The following is a 17,460-nucleotide window of genomic DNA, read 5'->3' on the forward strand; positions in this document are numbered from 1 at the left end:
TTAACGAACCAATGCTGGTCCCTGGTTATTAACTGAAGTCCATACTTTATTCAGATTTCCCTTGTTTCGCTCCGTGTTCTTCTGTCCCATGATCCCGTCCAGGACACCGTATCACATTTAGGCATCTTGTCTCCTTAGGCTCTCTTGCCTGTGGCAGCTTTTCGAACTTTCCTTTTTTTATGACCTTAAAGCAGTTTTGGGGTGTACTGGTCAGATGTTTTGTAGAGTGTTCGCAGTTGGGATTTGTCTGCCCTTTTTCTCATGGTTAAACCGGGATTAGGAGTTTTGGGGCAGGAGACCACAGACGCAGAGGTGCCATTTTCGTCAGCGTTTCAGCGGCGCCTAGGATCAGGGTGACTCACCACTGTTGCTGACATTGACCTTGAGCACCTGCTGGGCTGGCGGCTGTCAGGTTCTCCGCTGCTCTGTCACTCTTTTCACCCCTTTCCATGCTGTTCCCTGGGAAGGAGGGCAGCCTGCCCCTGCAGGGTGGGGAGCTCGGCTCTGCTCCTCCAGGGAAGAGTCTCTACACAAGTTATTTGGAATCCTGGTGTACAGGAGACATACCTGTCCTCCATTTATTCATTCAATCATTTCTATCAGTATAGACTGACGGATACTTATATTTTGGGTTATAATCCAATGCTACTTGATTTATGGCTCAGATTGTACTAGCTTTGTCCATGGGGACCTTTTTCGGTTGGTTCCTGTGACCCTTGCCATACCCCTACCATTGTGGGTCTATATCTTCATTTTTTTTTTTTTTTTTTTTTTGAGACAGAGTCTCACTCTTTTGCCCGGGCTAGAGTGCCGTGGCGTCATCCTAGCTCACAGCAACCTCAAACTCCTGGGCTCAAGCGATCCTCCTGCCTCAGCCTCCCGAGTAGCTGGGACTACAGGCATGCGCCACCATGCCCGGCTAATTTTTTCTATATATATTTTTAGTTGTCCGATTAATTTCTTTCTATTTTTAGTAAAGACGGGGTCTCGCTCTTGCTCAGGCTGGTTTCGAACTCCTGAGCTCAAACAGTTCGGCCTCCCAAAGTGTATATCTTCATTTTTTAAGTAGCTGCATGGGGTTCCATTGTGAGAATGTACCATGATATAGTTAACCAGTCCCTTGTTGATGGTAATTTAGATATCAGGTCTTTTCACTGTTATAAACGATACCATAATAAGCAATCCTCAGAAGATATTTATGAAAATATTTCTTGATAACGTATTAAGGGAAGTGCTGTATTTAAAGGTCTTTCCGTGTTACATTTTACGTGACACGTGACTTGACGAAACCGTAGGCAGATGTCTGCGGTAGCGAGCGCTGAGATGTGTTCATCACTGCAGTCGCCTCCCTTCCTTTCTCTTCTTCCTGCGATTAGGGGTGACGCGGCTGTGGTGCCAGTGGCCCTAAGGAGCTGCTTGGAGGTCACGCGCTGTCTTAAGATGCCTGTGCCACCTCTGCACAGACTCAGCTGCTGTAGACAGGTAACAAGATAAGTTTAAACTCAGATCAGAAAAAACACAGCATTCTCAGTGTAAAACATCTAGACCTGAAAGTGACCTTAGAAATCATCATGTTCCAGCCCTACGTTTTAGGGATAGCAAATAGTGTTTTTATAGCGATTTTATTATTAGTGATTTGCCTGGGATTGTGTAGTAGCAGAAGCATTCAAAAATCTGCATTTTTGCATAAGTCTCAGAATTTTTTGTTACATGGGTGTATTGTATATTCCATGCAAGAATATACACAGTTTTTTATGTTGGAAAATTTCAAGCACATACCAAAGAGGACAAAATAGTATAATTAATTCCCACATCCCCATCAACCACAGCATTATCTATCAAATTGTGACCAATCTTGTTTAAAACTCCTACCCACTCCCCACCACTATATTATTTTGAGGCAAATCCTAGGTATTAAGTCACTTCATCTATAAATATTTCAATATATTCAAAAGGAAAAAAACTTTTTTGAAAGCATAACCACAGTGCCATTTTCACACCTTAAAAACATTCCTATTCAAGGATATTTAGTTATAAAAACTTTCAAAATTTGTATTTACCATGGATTACAATATGGTTCCTTGGTATAATCCCCTGGGATTAGAGAGAGATTTCTGTCCACCAGACAGAATGACCTAGGTTATGGCTTTTATGAAAATCTGAGTGTCTGGTCGGAAGAAATAGATTAATCTTTTATGTGAGTACTTCAGAGGCAGATTCATAAAGAATGGATGACACATGTTTCCTGGCTGTATGTATTTGCTTTGTCCACCCTAATTAATACTTATTTTGTCTGTATGTGAGGAAGAAATGCCAAGGATATGACAACAAGAATTATTTTTCAGATTTCACCCCATTAACCGAAGCCATGATGGGAATTTAGTGCTGTAGCCATTCTACTCAGATCTTCTGTGGAGAGATTTTTTGAATGTCAAGTAAGATTCCTGCATGTTATTTCCTGAATTGGGAGTTTACAAAGCTTCTAAGAAAACCACCATGTTGATATCATCACTGAATTTGCTTTTAAGAAGATGACTTACCAGAAAAGAATACATTTGATATCAGAGATGATCCCACAGGCAGAACGAAGGCACTTGCTCCGTTTCCTCCAAGCAGCACGTTAAGTGGATTACTTGCCAGACTGCGACTTAAAAGGGTGATTAATTCTCCCGATGTTGTTTTGAATGTTGTCTTTTCCTGAGGTTTCAAATGATCATTAAAATTGAGATGCTCTTTCTCTCTACAAAACAACCCTGTCTCAGAGGCCTTATGCCCAGAACAACAAGCTTCCTTTTAAATTCCCATTTACTCACATCAGCTGTATCCTAGAACTGCCTGTTTGTTGATGTCCTGTGAAATATGCAGTGATCTAAATTGGAGCTGGGGTGATAAAGGACAGAAATTTTCCTCTGGCTTTTTTTAGGTGCGATTAAACCAGTCTTAACTGCATGATTTTATTTAAAACTATTTTGTTGCAAATAAATATTCATCTTGCCAGCCAATATTGTTCGTTATATTCAGACTCAGGTTTTACTCTAACCTAAGGTTAGACTTTTCTGCCTTGTATTTGGCAGCATTGCTGATTTTCCTTTGCCTATTCCCTTTTCTTTCATGAATAGACTTTATTATAGTCATTTAGCTATATTTTCCTCTCATTTTGAGTGTCCTCTTTGTATTAATTATTTCTGAATTCTGGCTCACTTTTATCTACTTAATTCCATTCAGTGAACACCTTTTGAAGAAGAGAAATCGATATTTTCTTCTTGTTTCTGAGCAAAAGTTGAAAGATTAATAAAAATAACCACATTTTCAAGTGCATCTCTGGTCAAGCGTATTCAGTTATTCTTGGCTAATGTATACTATGGATTTTAGGTTCTTGGAAGATGTGGTATTCAGTACAGCATGCTGTGAATGTGGGCGTATTTAGGATTTAGCTTTGTAGCACTTCAGCTACTCTGCCTATTTTAAGCTACTTTTAAAACCCCTTTTTGATACAGTAATGCTTTTTTCTTAAAATCCTCTTTGTTTTGGAATTGTCTTACTTTTCTTAACTTTGACACCTTTGCTACTTGCCAGCTGTGTGGCCTTGATTGAATTTCTTATCTTCTCTGTCCTTCAGTTTGCTGTCTGGGAAGTGAGGATGCCGAGTAGCGACCACCTCATTGAATTGTTGAGTTGAATGAGGTAAGCCGTAGTGCTGGGCACAGAATAAAGGCTCTGTAGCTGTTGTGCCAGCCGCCTTTTCCCCTCTGGCATCTATTTGTGCCTTTCCCCCTTACCTTCACCTAGATTAAGAAAAATGCTTTATGTATCTTTTTTAAGGAGGTGACCCCCTTCACATTTTCTCCAAACTTTAAAAACATCTTTATTTTAAAATGATCCTAGATTCACAGGAAGTTGTGAGAGTGGTACAGAAAGGTCTCATGTACCCTTCACTCAGTTTCCCCCAAAGGTAACTATAGTACAAGATCAAAACCAGAAAATTGCCATGGGTGCAACCCACAGAACTTACTGAGATTCCACGGGTTGCACACGCGCCCACTCGTGTGTGTGCCAGTCCAGCGCAGCTTATCATGCGTGATTTGTGTAGCCACCGCCACAGCCAGGGCGGAGAGCTGACCCGTCACCGAGGATCCCCCTTGCCGCGTCTTCATAGCCACCCCCGCCTCTGGTAACCACTAATCTGTTCTCCGTCTCTTACAGTTTTGTTGTTTCTGAGAATATTATGTGAGTGGAATCATGCGGTGTGTGACCCTTTGAGATTGGTTTCGTTTCACTCAGCAAATGCCGTTTGGAGCCATTCACGTGTGTATCAGTGGTTTATTCCTTTTTATTGCTGGGTGGTACTTCATGGTGTGGATGCGCCACAGCTCAACCATTTGTCCATTGAAGGACATTTGGGTGGTTTCTAGTTTTTGCTATTACAAATAAAGTTGCTGTGAACATTTGTGTACAGGTTTGCGTGCAGACCTAAGTCTCCATTTCTCTGGCGTAAATGTGCATAAGTGTGATCGCTGGGTCAAAAAGTTCTTAAATGGACCATCGTAGGCTTTTTTGAAAATACGCACTAAGGCAGTCATCACTCGTAGATATATAAAGGTGATTATTTCTTAATGCCAACCATTATAAACAACATAGTTGCCGTTTGTTTTAAAATATCTTTGTGTATAATTGGCAACATGAGTCCAAAGTATAGAATCCCATCTTATGTGTACTGTAATATAACATGTGTAGTCAATAAATATTATTTCATTTTGTTAGCGAATCCTCTTCCATATTTTATTGACATTTTTCTTGTGGGAAATATTACTGTTCTCAGATACTAAATTTGAATGGGGGAAATATTTCAAGTAATGGTTTTCTTTTTATCAGTTCTTTGCAACGTGGCAGAGATTCTAACAATCACTGGGCAAACACTTTTTTAAAAAAAATACCAAGGCCTGGTGCCATTTCCTGAGATTCTGATTGAATTGGCCCAGGCAATAGGTACTTGTTCTAAAAGATATCTAGGTGATAGCTTTTTGGGGGCTATTACAAAATAGTTCCAGCAGACCCTTTGTGTGTGTGTGTGTGTGTGTGTGTGCGCGCGCGCGCGTGCGTGCCTGGGTGGGCATAAAGAATATTTTAAATAATTATAAAGATTAGCACAAAGAATCAGGAAGTTCACTGATTGACTAATGTCTAACAACATTTCAGCTAATTTGCAGAGCAGTGTTAGCTTTTGTTTTCTAACATATTTGGGGTCCTAAGATGTTTTGTAAAATCATTGTTTCCCAGGATAATAATAAATAATCATTAGGGTGAGGCTACAAATATTCTTTTGACATGTGAGGGGCTCCTAACAAAGATAGCCATAAATTTAAGTAACTTTAAATCGTGTTTCAAAAGTCAACATAAGGACAATATAAATTATGGATGGTGGACAGACATTGGCTGATTCATAGGTTTTGGCTTTCCCAAATGTATCTAGCCTTAAAATAACTGATAAAGTAAGTGCCCTTTGTAAGAACTTGGAACAAGAGGAGGAGAAGGGTGAAATGTATTAATAAAAAGCAATGGTTGTTAACTCCAGCTGCACGTTTGAGTCACTGTGCTAGATAGCTTTTAACCAAGTACCTGTGCCTGGGCCTGTTCAGTAAGAATCTCAGGAAGTGGCACCCAGGCCTTGGTATTTTTTAAAAAATGCTTTCAAGGGTGATTCTTTTGTTCAGCCAAGATTGAAAACCACTCAATTAACAGGAATGAATAGCTTCTCTGCTCGTATTTTATCACCCTACAATTTGATAGTTTTGTGCTGCATGCGTTTTACCCCTTACGTATTTGGACCCACGTTGGTTCCACATGGCTCTTATTTATGGTTCTGTTGAGATGCATATTTTCCTGAGGGGGGAGAATCACATGTGAATGATGAACATATTGAAATTATGAAACACAGCTTTAATATGTACAACAGAAGAGTGTCTGGGTAGTGGAATCAAATACCCAGAATAGAAATTCAGAATTTTGAAAAGTCAAAGAGGAAATTGGGCTTCATTTAGGCCATACTATGGGTGAGAAACTTTTTGGGAAATTAAGCATTTATAAAAGCTACATGGAGTATGGGAGTGAGAGATCTGAGTATTGAGAGATCCTGTTGTCAGCTGCATTGAGTTTTTCTCTTTTTCTAACTTAATTTTTTACGTTGTAAAAAAAATATTTAACTTGTAACAAATGGAAGTATGCAAGAATGAACAAAAAACAAGAATTAATCCCCTACTCATGTACATAGCCTGAAGTGAATTCTCCCACACCTTTTTCTATACTCATGAAAGTATGTATAATGACGTAAGAGTTGTGAGTTTTTTGTTTTTTAAATAGGGTCATACTCTACACATTATTCTGAAGCCTGCTTTTCCTCCTTAATATATCACGGATATTCCTCCATGTCAATAGATACAGATTTAACTCTTGTTCTGAAATAATGAATAAAATTTAAAGGCCAGGATGAATCAAATATGAATAGCCATTGTGATACGGCTTTATGTAACATGATTTATTCAACCATTTCCCTATGAATGGACATTTCAGGATGTTTCCTTTTTTAAAAAAAGTTTTACAGCTACAAACAATGGTACAATGTATCTTTGTACGTAGAACCTTAGGTACTTGTGCTTTTGTTTCTGAAGTATTTTTATAATCCATAGTTTGGTTTTGGTCAGATTTCTCAGGTTCTGGTTATCTTTTCTATTAGTGAGAATTAATGAGTTAACATCAACCGATTTACAGTTAATTAACTCCTAAGTTGGGTGTTAGAAGAATCAATTACTTCAAAAATATTTGGATACTAATGAATCCTGGGGAGCAGAACATTTTTCACAGGCCTTAGAATCCCTAGGGTAAGGGCCCCTTAACAGGAGGACCATGTGATACTGATTACAAAGTCATGTACAAATGCATATTTTATGGCTTTCATCAGATTTTCAAAGGAGCTATTGCCCCAGAAAAGGTAAAAATTATATACATCAGAAACTATTACTAAGTCTAGAGAACTTATAAAGTACTTGGAGTTCCCATCAATAGCACATTTTTAATCAGTGTCCTCTTTCTATAAAGACCTGGATTGAAATAAATGTTTCTAATTTCCAGATGACATAAAACTAGGAGAGATGACTAATACTATAGATAGCAAACTCTAGATTCAAAATAATCTGAACAGGTTGTAATAATGTTCTAAAATCAGCAAGATGAGATATCTTAAGGATAAATCATCTGCAGGAGTTGAGAAATGCTTGGGGTGGTGGACAATCTCAAATGCGAGAGATGAAAAATAGCTCAGGTTTATTCGGGCACAGGCCTCTGTGAGCCATCTCTGTGATGTGGCTGCTAAAAACAGGGAGCCATCTCGGGTTACATCAGCGCGTGCCTAGATTACGTGGGGCTGTTTCCCTGGTTCGTGGGCTAGTTAAATCGCCTTTGATGAACTGTGCTTAAGTCTCTGAACCACTTTTTAGGTAGGAAATTGGCAAAGGAGGGAGACAAGAATAGTGATGGATTGAGAAATGAAGTCACATGAGGAACTGCTGCTAAACGAGTTTGGTTGTGGGATCTAAAGGACGGGGTATGGTCCACAATACAGTCGTGTAATCTGCAATGGGAGCAGCCCTAGCGAATCAGGGAATAGGAAGCAGAGGGTGATGTGCGGAACTTAACGCGCTGTGGGCACGTAAGTTAAAGGTTTGAAGGTGTGAAGGAATGAGCAGAAATTATAAGGCGACGGATTTTGTCTCGGCCTAAGACAGAACCTTGTGGTGATGAGAACTCTCCGGCAATGTGACGGGCGGCCTTGGAAAGTAGACTCCCAGTCGGGGGAGCCGTTCAAGCCCAGCGCTGGGTGACTGGGTGACAGGGTTGGCGCCATCGACAGAATTCCTGCTTAGAGTGAAAGGTTGTACAAGAGGACTTCAAAACTCTTAATTGAAATTTTATATTTCTTCTCCTAGGTACCCTAATTCTAAACCAGGAGAAAATTCTAGGATAATATTGTAGTTTCTTTAAAAGTACATTTCTAAAAGGAATGCTTGTGACTGAAAGGCCATATGGTTGTCAGTACAGGTGTTTCACAGGTGCTGAAAAATTGAAATGTAACAGGTTTTTAGCCGAAACTGCAGTGCGTAAGTTACTCTGCTGTTCAACCTGAAGTAACTAGCATACACTTGCGTATAGTGTGGTTTTAAGGTTTCATTTTTGTTGATTTAGAGAGGAAAAAAACCAGTCTTTTCAAGCTACAAAAATGAGTGAAAAAGGAAATTTCACCACTTCCTGTGCTCGTTTTGGTTTCGGGAAACAGGGGTACACTGTCCCCATGAGACCAGTTCCGGACTCTGACTCGGCGATAGTAGCACCGGGCGGAGTTTGTATTGCGCTTCGTCATCGACAGAGCTCGCGCCTGGGTTTGCACACTGGCCTGTGCACACGTATCTCCAAGATTTGTTTGAGTTGGTTGAGAGCAAGATATCCCTTATTATCCCTCAAATAATTGAAGCAATATAAAAATCCTTTAGGCTGTGGAAACGGATGTATGTTGTAAAAATTTTTTATATAAAACTTTTTTAAAACCCCTGTATCTCACATTAGTAGTCTTAGAACAGCTGGGGGCTGCTGCCGCTTTAGATCCCTGGTCTCCACTCCTGTTCGTAGTGCTAGAGGGGTGTAGGTTAGAAGTTCAGGAGATAGGCTTGTGGGTTCAAATGTGGCCCCGCAATTTGGTGGCTATGGGACGCTGATCTCCTCAGTCTGTTTTCTCACTCGGAAAGGAGGGAAGATGCGAGCACGCGCGGGCGCAGTGGCTGCAGCGGGAGAGAACTTAATCGGTTTCCGGTGCACGGCCTGCTCTCACCTTTTCGGATTTAACAGATGCTGTCATCTGCAAGCCTTGTGCTGTCTTGAGCACGGCATGTCTAAACCTAAATCTTTTATATCCCCCGCCCCGTACCAACCCTACTCCTGCCGTGCCCTCCTGTCACCTCTGGTTGACTGGCGGGCACCGTTCGGAGAGCTGGCGCGCGGAGAGGTTAATTCCACAGCTGTCTGGGATTAAATTCCTGCCCCACCGCTCATCTCCATATGACCTTGGACACGCTAATTGACATCTCGGAAGCCCTGTTTCTTCAACCGTGAACTAGGTAGGGCAGCAGTCTGTCCTACAGAATCGGGAAAAGTCAGTGAGATCAATGCACGTTGAGTGCTCAGCGTGGCACCTGACCCTCGAGTAAGTGCACAGCGCGTGTTTACTATTTATGGCTCTCAAGCTGGAAGTCACCCCTACTTCCTTTCCTAAGCCAGGGACTCTGCCTCGGAGTCTCTCCTGCCTTCACGAGGCTGCTTGCGCTGCAGCCGCTCCTGGGAGACGCCCGCGGTCCCTGAGAGCAGGCGTAGGCTTGTGACACACGTGCATTTTTCCCAGGGAAAGCGCTCCTAGCCTTTGCCACTGGCATTTACACAAGTCAGAACCCATGAAAGGTTAATGATTACCGGCTTAGGCTCTTATCTCTTGCCAGGATTCAGCAGCCTGTAACCCGACATTCCTCCCCTGGTCTATGTGTTTCTAATTTGCTCTTCACACTGTTACCCAGGTAACTTTTTTTTTTTATTTCAGCATACCCAGGTAACTTTTTTAAAAAGTGTTTTTCCATCAGCGTCTTGCTTATACCGTTGTGTTCACTCCCTGTTGCCTACAGCAGTTGTTCTCACCTGACCACTTAGTAAAATTACTTCATGGGAAGCTTTTAAAAAATACTGATGGCCAGGCCCCCTCCCAGACCAATTCTTACTAACAAATACCGGGCATCAGTATTTTTACAGCTTTCCAGAAGATGTTAATGAATATCCAGAATTGAGAGTCTCACGGCCACAGGATAATGGACTAACACCTTAGCATGGCGCGTGCGAAGCCGGCAGCCTAGTTCCAATCGACTTTTCCAGCCTAATCTGCCTCTTCCCCCATTCCCAGCCTCTCACTGGCACTCTGGACACAGGCCTTCTGCCGTTCCCAGGACACGTTGTATTTCTTCCTGCCGCCGAGCCTCTGCCTGTACTGACTGCTCTTCCTCCCACGCCTCCCCCTTTCTCTGCCTCACCGTTTCCACCGCAAAACCTCCCCGAGTCCCAAGGAGAATTGCATCCCTTGTGTACGAACTTCTGTTACAGGACTTCCACAGTATCATAATTATTTATGCCGGATCCTGTCCATTTCATTTCTCTGGCTCTTGGTACCAGGTTAAGAAGCCCCCTGAGAGCCTGATGGATAAATAAGTAGGTATGGACAAGCAGCAACCAGCTCTGGGCACTCAGGAACTCTGTGGGCCGCAGACGCTGTGCTGGATGCGGTTAGGAATGTGGTTAGCTCTTGTCGTCTTCTATTGTTTTCATACTTTGGTAAGAAGGAAAGATCAAAGCATAGGAAGTTTATCATGTGGGACTGGGAATGCTAAGACCAGCTTTTAAAAATGTCCCCAAACACTGAGTGTAATTGCATGTGACTGCATGAAGTCCTGTCGTGTTTGTCTCCTGAGACTCTCTGGAGACTTCCGAATGAGATAGCGAATCGGCCACCACAATGATGGTGGCTGTTTATTTTGCACAGTGAAATATCCCAATTTAGTTACGGATATAAAGATATCCTTATATGGACAGTTCTCTAGACATTATATGTTTCTAATTTTGATCTCACCCCTGGCCTTTGTGTTTTAGCTGCTGTCAAATCCTCTCGGCTATTTTTAATACTTTTTTTTCCTTTATGTGTCTCAGAATTGTCGAACACATTCTGAAGAATTGTAACTTAAATGTGATTTATTCTTTCTGTTTTTCAGTGCCCAGGATTAGTTTAAGTTAAACGTGGTTTGAGAGAGATTACTGTAGTAAATGATCTCAGAGATATTCTTTTGGATACTATTTAAAGGATGTGTTACTTATTTTCCCTTGATCGTAATTATTTTTCCTGAACACTGACTGCCACAAAACTCTTTTGAGAAGAAATGGTTTATTTACAGTGGATTCAAAGAACAATGAATACTGTTCTGTTGTGATTTGGGTATACAGAGTTCTGGTATGCTGTGTATGAACAACTAGCATACTCTAGCTGCTTATTACTTTTAATAATGTTGAATAAGAAGGGCCAGATTTCTCTTTTTCAATATCACAATGTTTGCTGGAATTTATAAATATAATACCCTTTTATGTTTCTATCCATTTTATTTAAAAAGAAGTTTAAAAAAAAACCTTAAAAGAAATCCGGATCTATCAAGAGCTTCTTTCAACATAGTTTACATAAAAGGTTCTCAGTAAAAAGGATGATTTTCAGTCATTTTTTAAATTTCAATATATTCGGGGGATACAAGTGCAGTTTGTTACATGGATATATTGTGTTACAGTGGGGTTTGGGCTTTTAGTGTACACGTCACCCCAATAGTGTCCATCGTACCCAATAGGTGATTTTTCATCCCTCACTGCCCCCCTCCTACCCTCCCACCTTTGGAGTCTTCACTGTCTGTTATCCCAATCTGTACGACCCATAGTTTAGCCCTGCTTATAAGTGAGAACATGGGGTATTTGATTTTCTGTTCCCGAGTTACTTAACTTAGGATAATGGCCTCCAGTTCCATCCAAATTGCTGCAAATGACATTATTTCATTCCTTTTTTATGACAGAGTAGTATTTTATGATATATATACACCACATTTTTTTTATCCACTCATCAGTTGGTGGACACTTAGGTTGATTGCATATCTTTGCAATTGTGAATTGTGCTGTGATAAACATACTCATGTAGGAATCTTTTGGATATAATGACTTCTTTTCTTTTAGGTAGATACTCGTGTGATTGCTGGATCAAATGGTAGATCTGCTATTAGTTCTTTGAGAAATCTCTGTGCTGTTTTCTGTAGAGGTTGTACTAATTTACATTCCCACCAACAGTGTATAAGTGGTCCCTTTTCACCAGATCTATGTCAACATCTATTGTTTTTTGATTTTTTAATAATGACTATTCTGACTGGGGTATGGTGGTAACTCATTGTGGTTTTAACTTGCGTTTCTCTGATGATTAGTGATTTTGAACATTTTTTTCATATTTTTTTGGCCATTGGATATCTTCTTTTGAAAACTGGTTGTTCATGTCATTTGTCTACTTTTTAGTGGAGTTATTTGTTTTTTTCTTGCTGAGCTGTTGGAGTTCCTTGTAGAACTCACTGTGGATATTAGTCCTTTGTCAGATACATAGTTTGTGAATATTTTCTCTCCATTCTGTGGGTTTTCTTTTTATTCTGTTGATTATTTCTTTAGCTGTGCAGGATATTTTTAGTTTAGTTAAGCACCATTTGTTTGTTTTTGTTGCATTTGCTTTTGGGGTTTTAGTCATAAATTCTTTGCCTAGGCCAATGTCCAGAAGACTTTTTAGTAGGTTTTCTTCTAGAATTTTTATGGTTTCAGGTCTTACATTTAAGTGTTTAATCCATCTTGCATTCATTTTTGTATATGGTGAGAGATGGGGATCCAGTTTCGTTCTTCTGCATATGGCTGTCAATTTTCCCAGCCCCATTTATTGAATAGGGCATACTTTCCCCAGTGTATGTTTTTGTCTGCGTTGTTAAAGATCACTTGGTTATAGGTATATGATTTTATTTCTGGGTTGTTTATTCTGTTCCATTGATCTATGTTTCTATTTTTATGCCAGTATCATGCTGTTTGGGTTACTGTAGCCTTGTAGTATAATTTGAAGTCAGGTAATGTGATGCCTCCAGTTTTGTTCTTCTTGCTTAGGATTGCTTTGGCTATTCAGGCTCTTTTTTGGTTCCATATGAATTTTAGGATTGTTTTTTCTAAATCTGTGAAAAAGGGTGTTGGTATTTTGATAGGATTATGTTGAATCTGTAGATTGTTTTGGGCAGTATGGTCATTTTAACAATATTGATTCTTCCAATCCACGAGCATGGGATGTTTTCCATTTGTTTGTGTCATCTAGGATTTCTTTCAGAGTGTTTTGTAGTTTTTGTTTTAGAAATTTTTCACCTGTTAATACTTGGTTAAGTATATCCCTAGGGTTTTTTTTTTTTTTTTTTTGGCAACTATTGTAAATGAGATTGAATTCTTGATTTGGTTCTCAGCTTGATCATTATTAATGTATATAAATGGTACTGATCTGTGTACATTGATTTTGTAATCTGAGACTTTAATGAATTCATTTATCAAATCTAGGAGTCTTGTGGAGCAGTCATTCGGGTTTTCTGGGTACAAGATCATGTCATCAGCAAACAGAGATAGTTTGACTTCCTCTTTTCCAATTTGGATGCCCTTTATTTCTTTCTCTTGCCTGATTGCTCTGGCCAGGACTTCCGGTACCATGTTGAATACAAGTGGTGAAAGTGGGCATCCTTGTCTTGTTCAAGTTCTTAGGGGAAATGCTTTCAACTTTTCCCCATTCTGTATGATACTGACTGTGGGTTTGCCATATATGACTTTTATTGTTTTGAGGTATATTCCTTCTATGCCAAGTTTGTTGAAGGTTTTTATCATGAAGGGATGCTGGATTTTATCAAATGCTTTTTCTGCATCTATTATATGATCATATAGTTTTTGTTTTTACTTCTGTTTATGTGGTGAATCACATTTATTGACTTGTATATGTTGAACCATCCTTGCATCCCTGGAATGAAACCCACTTGATTGTGGTGAGTTATCTTTTTGATGTGCTATTGGATTCAGTTTTCTACTATTTTGTTGAGGATTTTTACATCTGTATTCATGAGGGATATTGGCCTATAGGGTGGTACTGGCTTCATAGAATGAGTTAGGGAGGATTCCCCCTTCCTGGCTGTTATGGAACAGTTTTAGTAGGAGAGGTACCAGTTCTTTTTTGTACATCAGTTTTTAGTCATTGTTTAAGAGCCTTTTTTTTTAAAAAAAAAAAAAAAGGAAGATCTGAACCAAAGAACTGGGTAATGCACCCTCTTCTGGCAATTGTAGAGACAAGAATGTAATGTCAAAAAGAAAAAACCAACTCTAACAATGGAAGCATTAAGGTCTAAAATGGATAATTGTCTATTATTTCACAGTCTACAATCAACCATGACTGTCCTGACACTGTTTGTCTACTGCTCTTTTGTGAACCAGTGCGTGTATAAAGGAACTGGTCTCTGGTGTTTCTGAAAATGGCCTCTTGGATTATTATAATTATCGGGCTATTATAGTTCTTAGAGCTGAGTTGTTGATCCTTCTGGGTTTTTTGTTTTTGTTTATTTCCAAGACTAGTTTCTATTTCTTTTCTTTTTATATTCACTTACTTTTTAGAGACAGGGTCCTGTTCTGTCACCCAGGCTTCAGTACAATGGTGCGATCATAGCTCACTGTAGTCTCAAGCTCCTGGGCTCAAGGGATCCCTCAGCTTCCTGAGTAGCTGGGACTACAGGCATGTGTCACCATACCCAGCTAATTTTTAAATTTTTTGTACAGACAAGGTCTCACTATGTTGAATAGGCTGGTCTAAAACTCTTGGCCTTAAGCAATCCTCTTGCCTTGGCCTCTCAAAGTGCTGGGATTACAGGCATGAGCTACTATGCCCAGCCTCTGGAGTACTTTATTAAATGAAATACTTAATGCCTAAGGATACATACAGTCATGTACATTTATCAAGAGACCTAGGCTATGCCCTCTGTTGAAACCAGCCACCTGCCAGAGTAGCCAAGTGCAGTTAGAATCTTTTACAAATATTTTATCTCTTTTAATTTAAGGTTGATTTTGAACTGCTTACCCTAAAAGTGACCACTTCAAAGTTTATCTGGTTGGGAAGAGATCATATCCATTTATGGCAAAACTATTAAAAATTAGAAAATAGATTCTTGATTTCCCAAGTCTCTTAGTAAATTGCTATATCAAGTTGTTGTCTTCTACTACACACTTGGGCATCTGCCCTTCACGTGAATCTTACAAGTGGTTCAGGGACTTGGTAGTGGAGTAGCAGGAGCTATGAGAATATATTTGAAATTATTTATAGTAAAACTGGTGGCTTTGGGCTGTTAGTATGAGGGTCCTCTTAGTCTGACCCTGCAAGTTCCCTGTCCACCTGAAATAAGACAGTAAGGGAACCTAAAAACTCAGAATCCCAAAGTAGATTTTATAACTGCCAGCTGCAGGTGGTTCAACCGGAAATTCCCCTTCATTGTTATTTCATATATATCAATATATATATATTTCCCTTTTTGAAAAACCTGTGTTAAGCACTGTTCAGAGTTGGTAATAAAGTTTTACTTGTGATGGGTGAGGTTTAGCTTTGTGATATCTGTGAGAAAGTGGTTTGTAAACAAATAAATATTATAAATAAGATTGCAGGAAAAGATTACTTATTTCGACATAGTAGAATGTTTTCAAGTACTTGTAGTGGTGGTATCTTTTTACCAGTGTAATCTGGTAACTGTCTTTAGTACTTTCATCTTAAAAAACAGAGAGAACTCAGTTTAACATTTTGTTCATAGATTCAAGTAATAAAACTGCATTTAAAAATATTTTCAGTTTACATATGTAACTACTTCTACCCAATTAGTCTTCATTTAGGAAGATTTTCTTAACCTACCTTTTGAATTACTATGGCTTTAAATCTAATGTTTGACTTTCTTCCAAAATCTCAGGATATTTAAGGTTTCTTGTTTTAGATTAGCTTGAATAGTAGTAAATTATAGAAGTTCCGATTGTGCTTAATCAGCCTATGCTTATACTTCCATTTAAAGTGTATTCATAACATAAGGTGTTAGTGCTCCTTTGGTTTTAAGCTGGTGGCCGTGCTGTGTCTGTCCCTTGTAGTTTCAAGCCTTGCATCTTCTATCAGCAGGTGCAGAATTACTGCCCCCAAGACTAAGGAGGAAGCCTCCAGTTTCAAAATAGAGGGACAGCCTCTGCTCTTTCTAACTAAGTGGAGGTTGATGTTGGAGTGTGTGAAAACACGTCTGACCTTGTGCTCTAGTGCAGATCTCTAGGGACTCCAGACAAAGGAGGAGGAAGGGAAAAATTTAAAAAAAAAATATTTTTTAAAGCTGCTACATACCAGTACCTGGTATGGTCCTGCTCTTGGTGATAGAGCTGTATCTGTGTATCTGTATTCATACACATCTGTCTGTGTCTGTGTAGCTATTTGCTGTGTATGCATAAACATGGAAGTTTACTCATTTAACAAAATGTTTCTATCAGACTCTTTTCTACGTGCTGATCATATCCATACCAGGCAACATTCTACGTGCTTTACAAATATAAACTTATTTAATCTTCATAATAACCTGATGAGGCATGTCTAACTTTTTCCCCTCATTTTAAAGATGTTGAAACCGAGGCACAGAGAGAGTAAGTAATTGCCCAAGGACAACACAGCGTGAAGCTGGAACTTGAACCCAGGCAGTCTTGCTGTAGACTCCATACTCGCATTGGATACTTTATATCCTAAATTTGGGGAGGTTAAGTAATTTATCGGTAGTCAAAACAGCTACTAATTGAGGGAGCTGCAATCTAAATCCAAGCTATCCCCAGACACATTATAACTTTCCTTTTTACCATCTTTGCTTGTGTTGTTTCTTCTGTATAATTTTCTTTCTACTTCTTTTGCTGTTGAAATCTTACCAGCCTTCACTCCCTTCAAGATGCCTTTCTTAATTAACACAACTGGAAGCCTCTTCCTCTTTTCCTATATTCCTATTGGAATAAATTTTTACCCTTTGCGATGCTTACTAATTACTCCCTTGTTCGGTAAAAAGTGTATGTACACTGCCCAGTCTCTCTCAGGTTACCAGCCTCTCGAAGGCAGAATTGTCGTTTATACCATTTTCCGCTGTGGTCATCAGCACGCCATCATTCATACACATCTGACAGATGCTGGGGAGTTTCATAACGGCAGGAATCAACTGTTTAGCAAATGTTTGTTAAATGGATAATGACTGTTAGGAATGTATAGTTGTATGGAATTTCCCAGGAATTCTAACACACTTTAAAAAGTCAACCGTTAAAGTAAATATTCAAACTATAGCAGTAATAATGCTGCATTTGCTTTCTCAGTCCTGGTATAAATTATAATAAAATTATGCTGAATTAGCTATTTATTATCAAGGTTTTCAAAAGAACTGTCTTGAAGAGTTTGCTACTACATGCATCTTTTTTTTTTTTTAGCTTACAAAAAAATGAATGCTGAAGAAAATAACTGTTTATTCTTTTTAGAGTTCTTTGTTCATGTATGTATAAATTGAATCCATTTCTGAAGTATTACGACAGACTGAAGAGCTATGGATTATACCAGTGTAGTTATCCTGAGCAGACAGGCTTTTTGAAGGTATGTGTATTCGTGTGCTTTTGCTACATAACAAACCACCTAATACTAGTGGCTTAAAGAAACAAAATTTCTCTGCCTCACAATTCTGTAGGTTGCCTCGCTGGTTTGGGCCTGAACTAGCC

General features: G+C 39.4%; 1 protein-coding gene across 1 annotated transcript in view; it reads left to right on the top strand.

The window, feature by feature from the left end:
* The window catches only part of SLC20A2 (solute carrier family 20 (phosphate transporter), member 2), a 95,654-nt gene that overhangs the window by 11,620 nt on the left and 66,574 nt on the right, over positions 1-17,460 (top strand). Inside the window, exons 4-7 of the mRNA XM_012655979.1 lie at positions 1,377-1,482; positions 2,346-2,656; positions 3,620-3,684; positions 4,204-4,305. The gene's annotated coding sequence lies outside the window, so the exon portion shown is untranslated. The remainder of the gene's footprint in view (positions 1-1,376; positions 1,483-2,345; positions 2,657-3,619; positions 3,685-4,203; positions 4,306-17,460) is intronic.

This window comes from Propithecus coquereli, unplaced genomic scaffold (assembly GCF_000956105.1).
Source record: "Propithecus coquereli isolate 6110/MARCELLA unplaced genomic scaffold, Pcoq_1.0 Scaffold496, whole genome shotgun sequence".
NCBI lineage: Eukaryota > Metazoa > Chordata > Mammalia > Primates > Indriidae > Propithecus > Propithecus coquereli.